We start from the raw sequence: 17,500 nt of genomic DNA, 5'->3' as shown, positions 1-17,500 counted from the left end.
AACACCTCGTGGAACCCCCCAAAATATAGATACAGACCTGGCAGACACTTTGGATAAACAGTCCCTCTTGCGGACAGGGTGCGAGATCGAGCAGTGAATGCAATAAATCGTGTAGCTCAATGAAGCTGGTTAATTTTGGCACATTCTTTAATCTTTGTTTACTCCATATAATTCTCCAAACAGGAGAAAAGATAAGTTCAATGCTTTGGAAATTTCACATTTTCTTGTGTATGTTTCACATAGCCTTGCATGCTTAAAGTTAATAGATATATTGGCTTCGTTATGAGACTCGTTATTTCTTTAAATTATTATCAGATTTCGCTCCAGATTTCGACAGTTGTTTAGTCCGGATGATAAACCGAAAATCCACAAAAAATCCAAAAAACCGAAATAATATTTCGATGATACACTTTAATTACTCTAAGAGTAGATCGTGGAAAATCTCATCATTTTATGCATGAAATTGCTCCAAGCCCCTAATTTGAAAAATATAGGACTTCCAAACATGATGTACACAGGGATTCGTAGCTATGACTAACAGGCATTCTTTAATATGAGTGAGTAAAGTGAAGAAAAAAAACTGTGTTGTTCAGAATTGCTGCAGCCTGTTTCAAGTCAAGGCATGGTTGAGTAGACCAAAAAATATGTTAGCTTCAGACTCCAGCGAGGTTAGCCAGGAGATGCTTTGAGACCACAAAGAGTGAGGTGGTCGAGGATGTGCCTGGTAAAGGATGTAATTAAATAAGGCCGTTAATTATTTTCAAAAGGGGTGTTCTAATTAACCCAAACACCCAAATTTCACTCTTGCACTTAGTTGGAGTTCCCGAAGTATGCATGCAAAGTTTCAGGCAGCCAGGTTTCATGGTTTTGGAGTTATGGTGGAGACACACACACACTGACACGCACGCACACACACACACACACACACACACACACACACACACACACACACACACACACACACACACACACACACACACACACACACACACACACACTGATAGACACTTCTCCTTTTAGCAGATGCAAAAATCTCTAATTTCTGTTGTGGCAGCGGAACCAAACATTATTATATTAATACGCTAAGCCATATTTTGTGGACATATCTCCTACGAAACTGCCTGACGGATTGTCGCCACTTTCGGCATGCGGGTGCTCTGTGATCTAATGAACAGCATGGGCTATGTGAGATCGCGCCAGATGGACAGGTTTGGGAATTTTTGGCGATTTTCTAATTTTTACATTTGTTTGCATGGCGACGACGTGTGACGTTACCGCTGAGAGGTGTAATGCCACTCCGAGAAAACAGCGTCTGCAATGTAAAACCCTCTTCTCAACGTGCTGACCACCTCAGAAGGTGCATTTGACACAAAAAATGTAACAAGAAACATTGTATATAAAGAAATTCGATAAATCACATTGTGAACACTGGATATATTGACGTCATAACGAACCCTCACTTTAGAAACTTCACGCGGAGTGCGGGTTTGGCTAGTTGTTTTTTTAAAAAACAGCTATCCCAGCCCATACAGCTCCCACGCCCCCACCCCCTCCTCCGAAACATTATTAATCTATTCTAATAACAGGCAGTGTGTGTGTGTGTGTGTGTGTGTGTGTGTGTGTGTGTGTGTGTGTGTGTGTGTGTGTGTGTGTGTGTACATCAGTGTGTCTCCTCCATAACTCCAAAACTGTAAAACCTAGCAGCCTGAAACTTTGCATGCATACTAAGAAAACTCAAACTATGTGCAAGAGTGAAAATGGGGTGTTTGGATTAATTAAAACAGCCCTTGTGAAGCTAATTAACGGCCTTTTTGTGCACATTGTCGAGGCTCGTATGAGAGCTAACACACAATGCACAACAAGGGGGGCAGCAGACAAGAGGGGTGGGAGAGTGAAGGACAAAACAGTGGGGAACAGAGACATCAGATCTGTAGAAGGGAGAGGGATGGGGGCGGGGAACACGGGGTATACAAAATGGACATTACGGGCACTTTCAGGAAGGAAAGCACGGAATTTGAAGGAGGTGGGCTTGGGTGGATTATCGGGGGTAGAAAAGATCGTGGGTTTGGATGGGGAATGATAAGAGGTGGTGGTGAACAGCTGTTTTGAAGGCCTGGAGGGAAGAATGGGATTGAACAGAGTGAGGGAGTTTATTCCAAAGGTGGGGAAAAAGAGGAATGAAAGAGTGAAAGTGAGCAGTGATTCATGATTTTAATAGTTTTACCAGAAGGAGGCTGCTAGCGGACCTTGAACGCTCTGTGGAAATATGGGGGGGGGGGACACATCGCAGACAGAGCAAAAGGGGGGGGGGCGAGACCGGAGAGGAGACTGTAGAAGACAAGAAGACCACCGACTTGCCTGTGGTGAGAGAGTGAGTGGCCCACAGACTCGGCCTCATCCATTTGCTTGAGCCTCATCATCCAGCCTCATGCTTAAGCCATTTACCGAGCTGTACAGTGCAGTTCGTGTCCTGATCGGGATGTACAGGCGACGGTTACAACAAGGTGGAGGTACATTTACAGTACACACGGACATGGTACGTATGGGTATATTTGGATCTGTACCGACTCTTCGTGGGTGTGTGGACATGCCATGCCTGTTACGGGTGCCGTGGTGGCAAAGTTTCATCCCGTATCTTATGGAGGTTCATTCAGGTTTTCCTTTGTCCTCGTGACTGTTTCTAAAGCATTTGGTTGTTGGATTTGCTTTACAAAGGTTATATGTTTCTCTTCGTGAGTTTCAAAGTAAAATATATTTGATAATGAGCGATTTCTGAGCCGTTTGCCGTGTTCAGTGTTTGCTAAATTACGGAGCCAATTTTTTTTCCACCCGTCACACACACCTGTTTATAAAGAACTAGACGACCTGTGAACCCATTGGGTTCCCGTTGTGACAGCGGTTGATAAAAAAAAAATCATTTAAAAAAAAAAGAAAAAAGATAGCTCCAGCGAACTATACCGCTGAGGTTGTTTGCATTGATCAAATTCTCCCTAAGAGTATTTGACTGAATGGGGAATTGATTTTTTAATAATTTTTCTCGTTGCCCGATTTGAACGAAACTTGAGACTACACACTGCAAGCGAATGGTGAGTAATGTGGGCCGAAAATTTTTGCGCTATCGTGTACCGTTTTGGCTGTATTTCGGGAACATACAAACATACATTCAAGATGAGAGTTTTAGTAATATGAAGATAATCTTTGTGAACATCTACCTGAAGCGTCTTTGTAAATGTAACATTGTTTTTTGGTGAAAGCTACTCAAGGTTTCTGTGTTGTATACAGGACATACTGTAATCGGTAATCACACCGACTCCAACCTGCCGATTCCCCAAAAAATTGCCGATGTCAGCCAAGCGTGTGTGTGTGTGTGTGTGTGTGTGTGTGTGTGTGTGTGTGTGTGTGTGTGTGTGTGTGTGTGTTTGTGTGTGTGTTGTTCACAAAGCATAACATATTATCTCTGATAACTCCCCGACCTCTCTGTCTCTTTGTCCCATCCTTGCTCTATCCCAACCCAATACAGTACAGCACCCTCCTTCCACACCTCTCTCTCTCTCTCTCTCTCTCTCTCTCTCTCTCTCTCTCTCTCTCTCTCTCTCTCTCTCTCTCTCTCTCTTTCTCTCTCTCTCTCACTCTCTCTCTCTATCTCTCTCTCTCTCTCTGTCTCTGTCTCTGTCTCTTGACATATCTGGACGGTGGTTATCTCCATATGTGTCAGGCTGGTGGTTATGTCCGGGAGGGGTTTGTCTCCAGACGTATCCGGATGGAAATTTGTCTCGATTTCTGGATGAAAGTTTCTGTCCAGGTGGTGTTTATGTCCAGACAGGAGTTTGTCTCCGGACATGTCTGAGTAGTGTTTACTGCTGGACAGCTTGGCTCCAGACGTGTCCAGGAGGTGTTTGTCTCCGAACATGTCCAGGCGGTGTTTCTGTCTGGACGAGAGTTTGTCTTCAGACGTGTCTGGGCGGTGTTTATGTCCTGATGGGAGTTTGTCTCCGGACGTGTCCGGGCAGTGTCTATGTTCTGACGGGGCCGAAAGTGTCCGGGCGGTGTTTGCCTCCAGACAGCGTGGCTCCGTACGCGTCTGGGTGGTGTTTGTCTCCGAACGTATCCAGGTGGTGTCTCTGTCTGGATGGGAGTTTGTCTCCAGACACATATCTCCATATATGTCTGGGTGGTGGTTATCTCCGGATGGGAGTTTGTCTCCAGATGTGTCTGAGCGGTGTCTGTCTCTGGACAGCTTGACTCAGGACGCACCGGACGGTGTTTGTCTCCGGGTGGTCTTTATAGTGTGACTGGTAGAAAATGGATTTCAGACATTATTTTGTTTCCATCTTCTCTGTTATTCTATGCAGAATCATTTTGATGAGACAGTATGAATCCTAATTGTTGCTCCATCACACATCTGCCTTCCCTTCCTCTCACGTCTCGCTGCCTTCCCTCTACCCTCTCCCTCCCTCCTCACTCTCCCCATTCCTCACTCTCCCCATTCCTCACTCTCCCCTTCCCCACTCTCCCTCTTCACTCTATCCTCCCCACTCACTCTCCCTCCCTCCTCTCTCCCCTTCCTTCCTTCCTCTCTCCCCCTCCCTCCTCTCTCTCCCTCCTCTATCTCCTCACTCCCTACCCCACCCCTCTCTATCTCCCCTCTGTTTTTTCCCCCATCTCAGTGTTCCTGTCAGTGAAGCGACGGTTGGTATTTGCGAGTTAGTAAATATTTTAAACTTATCCTGTGCATTGATAAGTCCCAGATATGACCTTCCGAGAAGTGTTAAGAAGCAACCAAACCAGATACGGTGTCGCCCTCTGTGAAGTCTGCCTCAATGTTGGTAATGATGGCATTGTCTTTCCAATCAGACATCCATTACGTAAATTACCAAGCCAACCATGTTCACAGGAAATAATCTTGCAAGGTTCAAAGTCCACTAACTGGCAGTAATGTCAAAAGAATTGCTAGAATGCACCCATCTATGAACCTCTGGGCCTTATACTAATCCATATCCTTGGACGTTTGCAGTATGGGGAGCTGCAACCTGTAAGCTTTCTGAGTGAGTTCAGAAAGTTCTCCAACTCTTTTGTTGTGCTTCGGCATATCCATTTCTCGCAGGTACGTTTCCAAGTATTTTTGGCTTCTTTTAGAGTCTTTGTGAGGCATTTTAGGTAACAATCTTTATCTGGCATGCACGATATAAGTTTAGCTGACCCAATGAACCCCAGTGCCAGGGGTTTCTGCACATGCACATGAGCATTCTGGGGTGGATTACATCATTTTGAATGTCGCAAATTAGCCAGTATACTTATTGCTGGAATATTGTAATCCAAATAAAACAAGGTGATTGGGAACTAAGTTGATACATCTTCTCAATCTCTTTTCTTGTTGATGTTGCAATTACTTATTATATATTCATCTCACAAATTCTTTATGAGTGACTGTTTGGTGGTGTATTGTCGCAGAGTGATATCAACACTTGTATGCCGATAATTAGATATGGGATTAATTGTTTATTATATACGACAGTGTAATAGGCTGCCAGGACAGCCTAGAGGTATGCACATTTGGCTCTGAGCTGTCTCGCCTATGTTCGAATCTTGGCCTTGCTGTAAACTGTCATCCTGTTTTTTTTGTCGGCAGGGCAAGGCATTAATGTGTGTGCTATCCTTCAAATCGAGGTTAGACTGGGCGTCCCATCTGCCAGCATTAGTTGGTGGACATTAAAAATCTCACGGTGTCTTTCACGAAGAGGAGGCGACCTATCGATGGCGAGTGAAGAGTAGGCATTAAAGATCCCACCGTGTCCAGCACCATGGCCAAAATCCAAATTCCTGCCATAGCTACTGCTGCGAAGGCAATGGCAAACCACCCAATATAACTCTTGCGAAGAAACTACTCGGGCAACATCAATGCTCCGTTAAGTGTATGGTACATCTCATCTCATCATAGGATAGGGGAGAAAAGGGAGGATATGAGAGTTGAAAAGGAGGTGGAAGAGAGAAAAAGGGGAAGGATGAGGTCATTGGAGTCAGGAAAGAAGAGGGAAAGAGGATGTCAAAGTTGATGATTTCCTCTTATGTAAAGCCTTAATAAAGAACAGGCATGATGGGCCAAATGACTTGCTCCTGTGTCCAAGTTTCTCGTATCTACATGGAACAACCAGCAAGTGGAGCAGGTGAGGAAAGGAAGTGAAAGTTCCACCAATTTTCCATATATACAGAAACTAAATGGCTTCTAAAGTCGTCATAACTGTCAGATTCATAGCCTGTTACCTATTTGAAAATGAAGCATAAACATATCACTAGTTTCCCAGTATGGAGCATCGTAATGTGAAAATCCTTCAGAGGTGGGTTCAGCTTACCAGAGTGAAAATGGTAAGAAAACCAAAGCACACATGTACACTGTTATGGTGTCTACCCTGCAGGTAGTATTTGTAATATGGCCTGGAGTTTCCTTGCACTGTGACCCAGCAATAATTGTTGAATTTTTTTTTTGCTCACAATGGAGAAAAGAACTTTGATAAAAGATGGTTAAGGCTTGTTTCGATGAGAATAACCATTCCAAATGGAAGCTTCGGTGCTTTTCTTTTTGCACTAGCATTGGCCTGGAGAGATCAAATGGTCTTGCTTTATATCTATCCATCTCCATTGAATTCTCCATTGCTGTGCGTTATGGAGCGACACAATTCTTATGCACTAAGTATGATAAAAAATGACCGTTTTACAGCCATTTTCCCTGCTGTGCAGGGGTTGGCTTTTTCTTGAGGCAATGTTTTATGGCCGGATGCCCTTCCTGACGCCAACCCTGGTCGCCTCTTACGAGACACAGGGATATGGTACACCTATTCTAACCGGGGCATACACCGGGACCAGTACACTGGTACTCATTTCGCCGACCTTGGAAGGATGACAGACTGAGTCAACCCCCTGGTGTCAATTCAGCAGCCAACAGGGCTTGAACTCAGGACCCTGGGATCCCAAGCCACCACCCTAACCACTAAGCCAACACCAGGCTTACTAAGTATGATAAGTTGTTACGAAATAATGTGCGAAGTTGTGTTTATTAAATCAGTCAGGACATCAGATAAACTGAATTATGGATCACTGGCCATAGGTTACACCTAATTATGATCTCTCTTTTTAAAAAAAAAAAAATTATGTACCGAAGACTTGTCTGTAGCTGGATCACTGTACATGCTGGTAGAATTATGAGTCTGAGAGTGGCTCAGAGCGAGATAGGACTATGTAGTTCGTATTACCTGGAAGAATACTGGACACGGTACTACCTTGTAGGCCACAAGTTACTCCAGTAAAATGGAAATCAAAACCTCATATTAAAACTTCACTTTTGTGCAAAACGAGGAAATTCGACTGAGTGGGGGTGCATTTCAGTGATTCCTTTCACACATATACAGTAATTAGTAATTTAATCTTCATCAGACGGACATACTCTAATTATGATAAATAAACAAATTTGGATTTCATACCTGGACTGGTGTCCTGGTGATCGTCCTGGTGATTTTCAGATGGACATTACATCAATTCTCTGCTTCACATCGGATGTAAAGCCAGCTATCCCATTTTCTGGCATATTATGGGGGACATTAATGATCCCAGGGTAACTTTCTACAAGAGTAGTTGTCTTCACCCTGACCAAGTTCTAAAATACTGCCATTATCTATAGGTTCTCTACAGCCATTCTTCCACAATTGATGCAATCAGAAGCCAGGGACATGGTGCCTATATTCTTCATCATATCGCATCCCAGCTATGTTTTCGAGCACTGGTCTATAGAGGGAAGAAAATCTCAGAGCCCTGACTTGAGATTGGATTTTGTGGAGCCTCCATGGCAGGTTCTGGCAGGAATTTGTAATTTGTCCAGGATGTCAGCAAACAATGGCCTACTCTGCAAAAAAAACACTCATGTGGGATCTTTAATGTGTACCAATGAGCAGTGCTGGCAGACTGATCCCCAGGTTAAAGTTCCATCCAATGGACGACACATGCATTCACACAATGCCATCCTATCCTCCCTAATTCCAATCCTACTATACAAAATTATAGTAGGAGGGGGTATTGCAGGTGGAGAAACGATGGCAATATGCGACTTTTGAAATAATGTAAGCCGCCACGTAATGCTCAGTGCGCATGTGCAGAAACCCCCAGGAAACAGTGATGTTCGGGGCAACATGAAGTGTATCGTATGTGCGAGATAACGATTGTTACCTAAAGTTGCTCACAAAGTTTCTAAAATAAGCCAAAACTACTTGTAAAAGTATCTGAGAGGAAGGGCGATGCCTCTGCACAGCAAAAGAGTTGGAGAACTTCCTCAGCTTGCCGAACGGGCAGCTGCTCATCATGCAAACCCACTGCCAGGTGGGCTGTTGCAAGGCCCGAATGTACGGACATATACCTGTGAACATGGCAGGCTTAATGATTTATTTAACGGACATCTATAATTGGAAATACGATGTTGTGCATCATTGCAAAGTAATAGGAACTGACTCTTCAGCAAAGGACATCTTTGCAACATAAAAATACATAAAGCTTGTGTATCTGGATTGGGTGCTTTTGAACTCTGATGGGAAGAACCATATCTGTGGCTTGTGAATGTGCAGGGTAAGTTTAAGTTGATGATATTTACTATTAATCATGTTGGGAGGAGGTGGACTATCAGGGCTGCTATATACAGTGGTTCTGTTCCGTTCTTGCATATGGCAGGTACGGCATACATAATACTGTAAAATAATAAACTGTGATCAAAGAGAAAAGAACACATGACATTCATGTCCATCAATATTACGCACAATTAAAACAGCAAAACGGGAGTACCAATGGAACATATGTTGTATTTGGTTGGCTTGCTGACTCGCCTTCATCAGTCTATCTGTTCAGGGAGTTGTTAACAATGCAACTCGCATGTCTTCATCTGCTTTCAGGCAGTTCCTTACCTTCATCTTAATCACTACCAGGGCTGAGAATGCGGTATCACAGAGGTACGTGGTGATGAAAGGAACGACCACTTGGAAGGCACGCTGAGTGAGAAGTGGGAATGAATGTCAGTTCCTTCAAAAACTTCACTCCCACTCTTTTCAAATTAGTTTCTAGGACCAGTAGAGTTTTGAAGATCAATCAGCTCCTCTTTTGCTGGGTTGTCATCATCCATCTCAGTCAGATCAGTGGTGAACGGTCTTATCCAATGGTTACTCAGTGTGAGATTTTTTTCCGGGGTGGTATTCTCAAAAATGCAAGTAGTATTTTTGAGTGTATCCAACTTTCTGTAGGAACCATATGCATTGAAAAGTAGCCAGTAAAGTGATCTTTCAAAGCTTTCAAATGTGCAGTGACATCTTTCGTGATCTCAGATGACAGTCCAAGTTCTGGGTTAAAAATTGTATTCTTTTTGAATTGGTATATTTACCCCCAGCCATGGGATTTATTTTACCCCCAGGGACAACCCCCCCCCCCACTCCGTTAAGAGCTGCTGCTCTCGGCCATCCAGTCAGCCTGGGTATTGACCTGGTGCCGACAAAATTCCAGGATGACGGTGTAGAGTCGGGTTGGAACGCAAACCCAGAAAAGGCAGTTAATGCTGCAGGCTTGGAAGGTCACGTGGTCCTGATGTCAACGACTTTTGTGGCTGTCATGCAGGCAAATCATGTAGGACAGTGGATCTGGCTTCTCGACGATGTCCCTGGGTAACCATGTCATACCACACTCAAGTTGTGGGCAAACACTGGATCTCCAATATTGATACAGCGACAGTTGGCCAACTTATCATGTACCAACTTTTAATTAAGCTGGCTCTGATAGACATTTGATGACACATCCGGTTTGAGATTGTCAAGCATCAATATCGGGTGTCGTTTCATCAACAAGTCAGACGGAGCTGCACTGATTGTTGATTGTGGTGTGATGCGGTATTTGAAGAGGAGACGAGACAGCTTTATGTCTTGGTTTCCCTCTGGAAGTTTTTGCAATCTGAATTTGATGATTCCCACCGAACATCCGGCCAAGCTATTTGAAGCCTGGTGATGTGGGCTGACAAACCTATGTTTGATATTGTTCTGATGTGTGAACTTGGACCTGGAAAAGCATGTCCCAGGACCACTCACGATCATCCTGGGCAAACCATGAGTGGTGAAACAGTGTCTGAGTTTTTCGATGATGATGGCCGACATATGATCATGCATCACGTAGGCATCAATCCATCTGGTGTGCGCATCCGTGATGATCAAAATTATGCTGCTATTAATAGGCTCTGCATAATAGAGATGAATGCAATGCCACGTTTCACTGGGCCATTCCCTGGGATGCAGTGGGGCTTTTGCCGGTGGATTCCGCATGCACTGACGGGTAACAATGTCGAACTTAATATTCAACGTCAGCATCAAGATTTAGCCACCACACAGTTTTTATGGAGTGACTTCATCTTCACAATCCCAGGGTGACAATCGTGGATTTCATCCATGACCCTGGAACGTAGATTTTCTGGGATCATGACACGACAGCCTGAAAGTGGGCAACCATTTTCCATGCTGAGTCCGTTTTTACATGCATTAAAAAGTTGTTAAAGCTGGGTCACTCTCAGGTAGCAAATTCCATCCATGCTGCACAGCCTGGACAGCTCTGGACAGAATGGAGTCTCGTCGAGTATGTGTGCGGATCTGGCCAGCGTCGACAGGACAATCTTCCAAATGATCCAACAGTGCGATAATGAATCCTGGCATAGGTGAATCGTCAACCAATTCTGGAAGGGGTAAGTAACCGACTCATGGAATCTGCATTTGAGAGAGATGAATCAGTTTTATAACATGTAGCGTCGTTATAAGCAGCGAGAAGCAGGGACCAATGGATGATCTGATTGGTAGAGTGTCAGGCATCACCTTCGTAGGACCAAACAGACTGATCAGCGGCTTGTGATCAGTGCAAATTGTGAAATAATGTCTGAGAAGGCACTGATATAATTTGTTGACTCCAAAAAAGATTCCTAATCCTTCCTTGTCAAGTTAGGAATAGTTCTTCTCCACTGGAGACAACATTCTGGAAGCAAATGCAACATGTCTTTCGTTACCGTCGGGCATCACGTGAGACAACAAACTACCCACACCATACCGACAGGCATCACATGTCAGCATAAGATCCTTCTCTGGATCGAAATGAATGAGAACTTTGGACAATTTGAGCAGATCCTTGGAGGTCTGGAAGGCTGATTGTTCAGTGGTCCCCAGGAGGCTCCTTTCTTCAAAAGATGAGAAAGAGGGTCCAAAACATTGGTCACATTCAGGATGTAATGGACAGAGAACTAAACCAAGCCGAGGTATGACTTCAATTCGGTCAGGCCTTGTGGAGCAGGAGCATCCTTGATAGCTCAGATTTTCTCATCTGTCCGGTGTAGACCCTCGGCATCAATCGTATGATCCAGTTAAGTGACAGATGGCACCATAAATTTGCACGTGTCTCGATGCAGGCATAGGTCATGTCCGAAATCTTCTTCAGAACTAGATCCGGGTTTTGTAGATGTTCAGCATCCATAAGACCAGTAACCAGAATATCATCCTGGTAACCAACGACATTGCGGTCAGCAGTGAACAAATTGTCCATGACACGTTGATGCATCGCCAGGCTCAGATTTCATTCTGAAACGGAGTCGATGGTACCTGTACAACGCACGATGCGTGCTGATGGCAAGATACTGTTTTGAATTCTCGTCCAAGTGGAGCTGTAGATAGGTGGATTTGAGATCGAGTTTCGGATAATTCTTGCCTCTAGTGAGCTTCCTTCATCAGGATTAGATATTTATCCAATGAAGAACACTTGTTTATGGTCACTTTATAATCTCCACATCTGCGGATGGACTGGCCTGATTTTATGACTGAAACAATGGGTGGCCGCCCAGTCGGCATACTGCATTGGCCCCATGATCCTCAGACTTTCAAGATGATCCAGTTTCTTGTCAATCTGCTCCCGTAGGGTGAAAGGGACTGGGCGAGCTCTGCAAAATATAGGATTGGCATCCCGGTCAACACTGAGCTTAGCCGTATGTCCTTTCAAAATTCCAAGCTCATCCTTGAAGACATCCGGATACGTATCTAGCACATTTTTGAGTGTGTTCGCCGTCAAAGGAGAAATGTTGGTTGCCTGGAGTTGATGAATGCTTTTCCACTTCAGCTGAATTATGCTCAACCAGTCTCTGCGTAATAAAGAAGGCCTCTTTCCAGGAATGACGGTCAGGGGTAGGTGAAATTCATGATTATGACCTCCTTATTATTGTGATTATGAAAGACCTCATGACCTCATGATTATGAATGTCGACCTCATTATGATTATGATTGTGAAAGACACCAATGTCGACCTCCATTTGCAATCGTCAATTGTTGACAACAAAAGTGGCAAGAAAATGTTCCTGCTTATGGTGAGAATCAATATGAAACAGGTCGTACAATTCTGAATTATCGGAAACAGAGCTCCACTGGTCAAGCTCATTTTCCTTAAAAACCGATAAACTGATGAATCTTCTTGTCAGCAGCTTTCTCTTTTCCCAATTTGCGAGTGATGGCAGGTTGCCTCTTTGAACCAACACGTCCATGGAGGGTGCTTTCTGTTGCACCGGAAACATTTGTTGTGGGTTTGAGACTTGAGACTTGAGACTTGAGAGATTTGACACTGCACTAGCTTCTGACAAGGAGACTTCTTCCAACGTTTTGGCTGATCATTATGGAAACGATTCACAACAAGGCTGGTACCAGATGAGGTGTCGTCCACCAGAGGGCGGTCTCCTTGGATTAACCTGAGGCGTTCCCTTCGGGTGGCTGCCTGGAATGTCCTATCCCTAAGAGAGGATGATCACCTGTCTCTGTTATAATCTGAGCTCAAGCGTTTGGACATCAGTATTGCAGCACTCTCTGAGGTTCAGAGACCGGATTACGGCGAGATAATGGTGGGTGGTTAGACCTACTATTGGTCTGGTCAATCTGATGGTTACCATACCCAAGGAGTTGCTGTAGCTGTGTCCAATAAGCTGACCCCAATGATAATTGAGGTAACACCGGTCAACGAGCGTATTATGAGACTAAGGATACGTCACTCCTTGGGTGTCATTTCCTTGGTCTCTCTCTATGTTCCAACTGAGGCGAGTGACCTCACCGTGAAGGATGCATTCTACGCCACACTCGAGTCTGTGGTTGATCAGTGCCCAAGACGAGATACACTTCTAGTCTTGGGGGATTTCAATGCATCGACTGGAACTGATATGGATGGTTATGAGACATGTGTTGGTCCCGATGGGTCAGGAACTATGAACCAGAATAGCACTAAATTCCTTGACTTTGCAAGAAGTCATGGACTTAGGGTGGCCTGTTCATGGTTTCAGCACCCACAGGCTCATCGCTAGACTGGGTATTCCAACGCTGGCGGTGTGGCGGCTGTACCACGCTGATCCACGAGCTGTTGAGTTGGACGTCAGGGTGTTGCTATCTCTATTGCTGACCCTCCAATCAACTGTGGTCCACCTTCGCTTGTGGAAACACAGGCTGCGGTGAACCGGTTGAAACGGGGTAAAGCTCCAGGGATCTGTGGCATCCATGCTGAACTTCTCAAGGCTGGTGGAAATGCTGCACTCGTGTCGTTGCATGCAGTTTTGTGCTCTGCCTGGAACACAGGCATCATCCCAACTGACTGGAAGAGGGGCCTTGTTGTCCCTCTCTGGAAAGGGAAGGGTGATCGCCACGACTGCAACACCTACCGAAGGGTGACGCAGCTCTCAGTGCCGGGCAAGGTCTTTGCTCGGATAATTCTTGATGGGGTTCGCCATCATCTGCTTGAGCACCAGCGTCCAGAGCAGTCAGGCTTTACACCAAAGAGGTCAATGATTGACCGTATCTTTGCTCTTCGTGTCTTCACCGAACACAGACGAGAGTTTCAGCAGGGGCTGCTTGCAGCCTATGTTGATCTCTGTAAAGTGTTCGATTCAGTGAATCGGGATGTCCTCTGGAGGATTCTTGGTCTTCGTGGGGTGCCACCAAAACTGATCGATCTGATGTCTGAACTCTACTCTGGTACTGAGAGTGCTGTGAAGTGTGGTGGTACCATATCTGACTTTTTTCCAGTTGTTACTGGAGTTCGTCTGGGGTGTGTACTGGCCCCCACACTTTTCAGCACTTGTATGGACTGGATTTTAGGGAGGATGTCAGAAAGATCAAGCTGTGGTGCATCGTTTGCGAATGTCAAGATCTCGGACCTTGATTTCGCAGATGATGCACTCATCTTTGGGAGACTTTAGATATCCTTTTGGGGGTGCTTTTGGGGGCCCTCGAGGTGCTGAATGAGGAGTCGGAGCCGCTGCGATTACGGGTTTCTTGGGTCAAAACTAAGATCCAGGCTTTCAATGACATCTTGGATGCTGCTATCCTGTCTGTACCTGTTTTTCGTGAGGATGTTGAGGTCATGGAGAGATTCTCTTACCTTGGCAGTGATATTCATGTCTCTGTTGGCTGTGAGCCAGAGGTCGACAGATGTCTGGGTCGGGCCTGGAGAGTCATGGATTCACTGTATCATGGGGTGTGACACTGCCGGTACCTGTGTGGGAGGATGAAGGTCCGAGTCTTCAGGTCTTTGGTGCTCCCAATCTTGCTGTCTGGGTGTGAGACTTGGACTCTGACCAAGGATCTGAGATGGAAACTTAATTCCTTTGGTACCAGGTCTCTTCGGAGAATCCTTGGCAATAGCTGGTCGGACATTATATCCAATGAGTAGTTGCTTAGAGAGACTCAAATGAGATTTGTTACCTGCATAGTCCATGGGCGTCAGCTGTGGCTGTTTGGACATGTAGCTCGTTTTCTTGACGCTTATCCTGCTCACTAGATTCTCTCAGCGATGGAGCCTCATGAGTGGAGGAGGCCAATGGGCCGACCAAGCACCTCCTGGTTGTTGCAGGTTTATCAGCATCTCAAGGAGATGGGAATGGGCCAGCCATCTGCCTGGGGGGTGGCTAGGCAGAGGCCCCTGGAGTACCGGCAGAAAGTCGAAGCAGCATCGCACTTCTCTGGCGCATGCTCCCATACCTGCCCTGACCTGACCCTGCATGGGGGAACACACACAAGCAGCAGGGACAAGGGACAAAATAGAGGGAGAGTCGGAGAAATAAGTGATTTGGCGAAGATTGTGGGCACTGTGGGTCGGAGACACTGTGTGAACAACACGGTTATAGCCACAAACTCTCAATCATAGAAGTGTAAGGAAAAACTGTCTGTGATGTGTAAGTGATATGCCCATAGCCTCAGCTTCATCACACGAGATGCCAATGATGTTGAAGGCCTTGGTTTCCAATTCCATGGTGTCAAGCTGAGCAAAGTGTGGCAGGTGTGCCAGCACAGAGGGGAGAGTAATGTTACATCAAGCTGTGGATGAAGGCCTTGTGGGTGCATAAGAGTTCAGGTGTGCTCAGGAAGGATCTTGCATGACGGAGAATGCCCAGACTGGCTTTGGAGGCCAACTTAAACATGTGGTCTGCCCAAGAAAAATCATGGCTGATAGCGAGGCCAAAAAGTTGAGCGACTGAACTTTTGTCAAGAGGATTGTTAAAGAAGTAAATGGGAGGGTTCACCAGACAGTCTTTTCAGAGACAGAGTGAGATGGTGGGTTTGACGGAATTTAACAACATATTCCTAGTGTTTGAGGAGCTCATGATTCTATCAACGTCTGAAGAGAGGGAAGAGGCTGCAGCCTGCCTATCTGAATGATGAGAGATGTTACGGCAGAGGGTGTAGTCGTTAGAAGATAGAAAAGGGGATTCGCCAAAGTCAGAGAGATAGTTTATGAAAATAACTGGGCCCAAAACACTGTTAGGGCATTCCAGCCTTGGCAGGGAAAGGAGATTGAGAGGATTCCGTTGAGAACCACACTTGTTGGCCATGAGGATGGAGGAAGTCAGTAGCCATACGCTGGAGGTGGCCTTGTGGTGTTGTTCACAAAGAGTTGGCGAGTTATCGGCAACACCTTGGAACAAATTACAAATACCTACTCTAAACCTGGTCCGGTCGAACACCTTGCCAGCCTGTTCCTGACCCGTGGGATTAATTGTGGCCTTTAAAGCAGTAGTAGTAGTAGTGGTAGTCGTTGCAGTAGCAGTAGAAATAGCAGTACTTTTAGGATTACAAATTCTCCCGTCGAAGAGCCATGAACATAAGCAGATTTTATTTTATTTCCTTGATCATGTTTGAAGCTTCAGGCGCGGCGTAAAGCACTCACCCGTCGCACAACTCCGCATTGTTCATTGAATCAAATAAAGTTTGAGGACTTTTTGTCTCTACACCTTTCTTTCCTCCGTTTTAAACGTGATTAGTGGGATTTTTAATAAAATGTAGGAAACTTCACAAGGAAGGATTTGAAATCCAAACAATGCCGTCGTAGCTGACAGATCAAAGGAGTTCGACACTTTGTACTAAGCTGTTGAGCAGCCTCTTTTGGCCAGGCAGTGGAAGTGTTAATCTTCCTTAAGCTGATCACAGCTAGGTAACGGCTGTGGGAGGGTAATCCATCTGAAGTTTAAATGAGGGGAATTAAAAGGGCACATCGGTGAAGTTACACGTTTAGAACGCTTCAACCGTCTTCTCCTCCCATCTTCCGAAACACCTAACTCTCTTCTGCACAATGAAAAGGCCAATGGACATTTTTTAAAATCAGGAACTCACAAGACAGACACATGTGTTTGTTAAGACTATTTACAAAGTTTACTGCTCAAAAAAAAAAAAAAAAAAAATAATATATATATATATATATATATATATATATATATATATATATATATATATATATATATATATATATATATATATATATGTATGTCAAGGGACAGTCCTAACTTTATATATTCCATGTTTGGCTTCTTGTTGACTTCTTTTTATTCATTCCATAGAAATGGCCAAATGTCTTCATCTGTATGCTGGTACGTTTTCTGCCACTTTGGATCTCCTTTGTCTTCCTACTGAAGCGTGCTAATCTTTAATTCAGCCAGATTTCAAATCTTCATCGAGTTTCCATTCCTCGTGTTATATACAAGGGGCAAGTGAAAAGTAGGAAACTAGTACAAGGGGATATATCAACCTACAAGTGAACAAACGCATTTGTAGTGCTGAGTCTAACGTTCACGACGAGTGAGTTATACGAGTACAGGAGGGGAGTTGTAAAACAAACAACAACACAGGAACCAGCATTGTGCTTCAACTTTCACTTTTTGAGAAGGGGAAAAAAAAATGATACTTCAAACAATAAATTGGAGTGAAAACTTCAGGGGGTGTTTAGATAGCTTGGAGGTAGTTTACTCACTTTTGAGCCGTCCAGTGTCAGTTCAGTTTCAGATCTGACTTCAACTGTCAAGCCGATGTTTTATAGGCGGAGAGGTGCACGAACGAACGTGCCATCCTTCAGATGGAAAGTTAACCGGAGGACCCATCTGCTAGCATCTACTGATGGATGTTCAGGATTTTTGCGGTGTCTTTTGATGAATAGTTGG

General features: G+C 44.8%; 1 protein-coding gene and 1 pseudogene across 1 annotated transcript in view; one reads left to right on the top strand and one right to left on the bottom strand.

The window, feature by feature from the left end:
• Positions 1-17,500, top strand: part of LOC147032105 (homeobox protein Meis1-like) — a 474,189-nt gene that overhangs the window by 8,363 nt on the left and 448,326 nt on the right. The gene's annotated exons all lie outside the window — the stretch shown is intronic.
• On the bottom strand, positions 9,463-10,379 carry LOC147032109 (uncharacterized; annotated as a pseudogene).

Source organism: Eptatretus burgeri, chromosome 2 (assembly GCF_056783735.1).
Source record: "Eptatretus burgeri isolate ZD-2024b chromosome 2, Ebu_testis_v1, whole genome shotgun sequence".
Classification (NCBI taxonomy): domain Eukaryota; kingdom Metazoa; phylum Chordata; class Myxini; order Myxiniformes; family Myxinidae; genus Eptatretus; species Eptatretus burgeri.
This window is presented reverse-complemented; position numbering and strand designations above follow the sequence as displayed.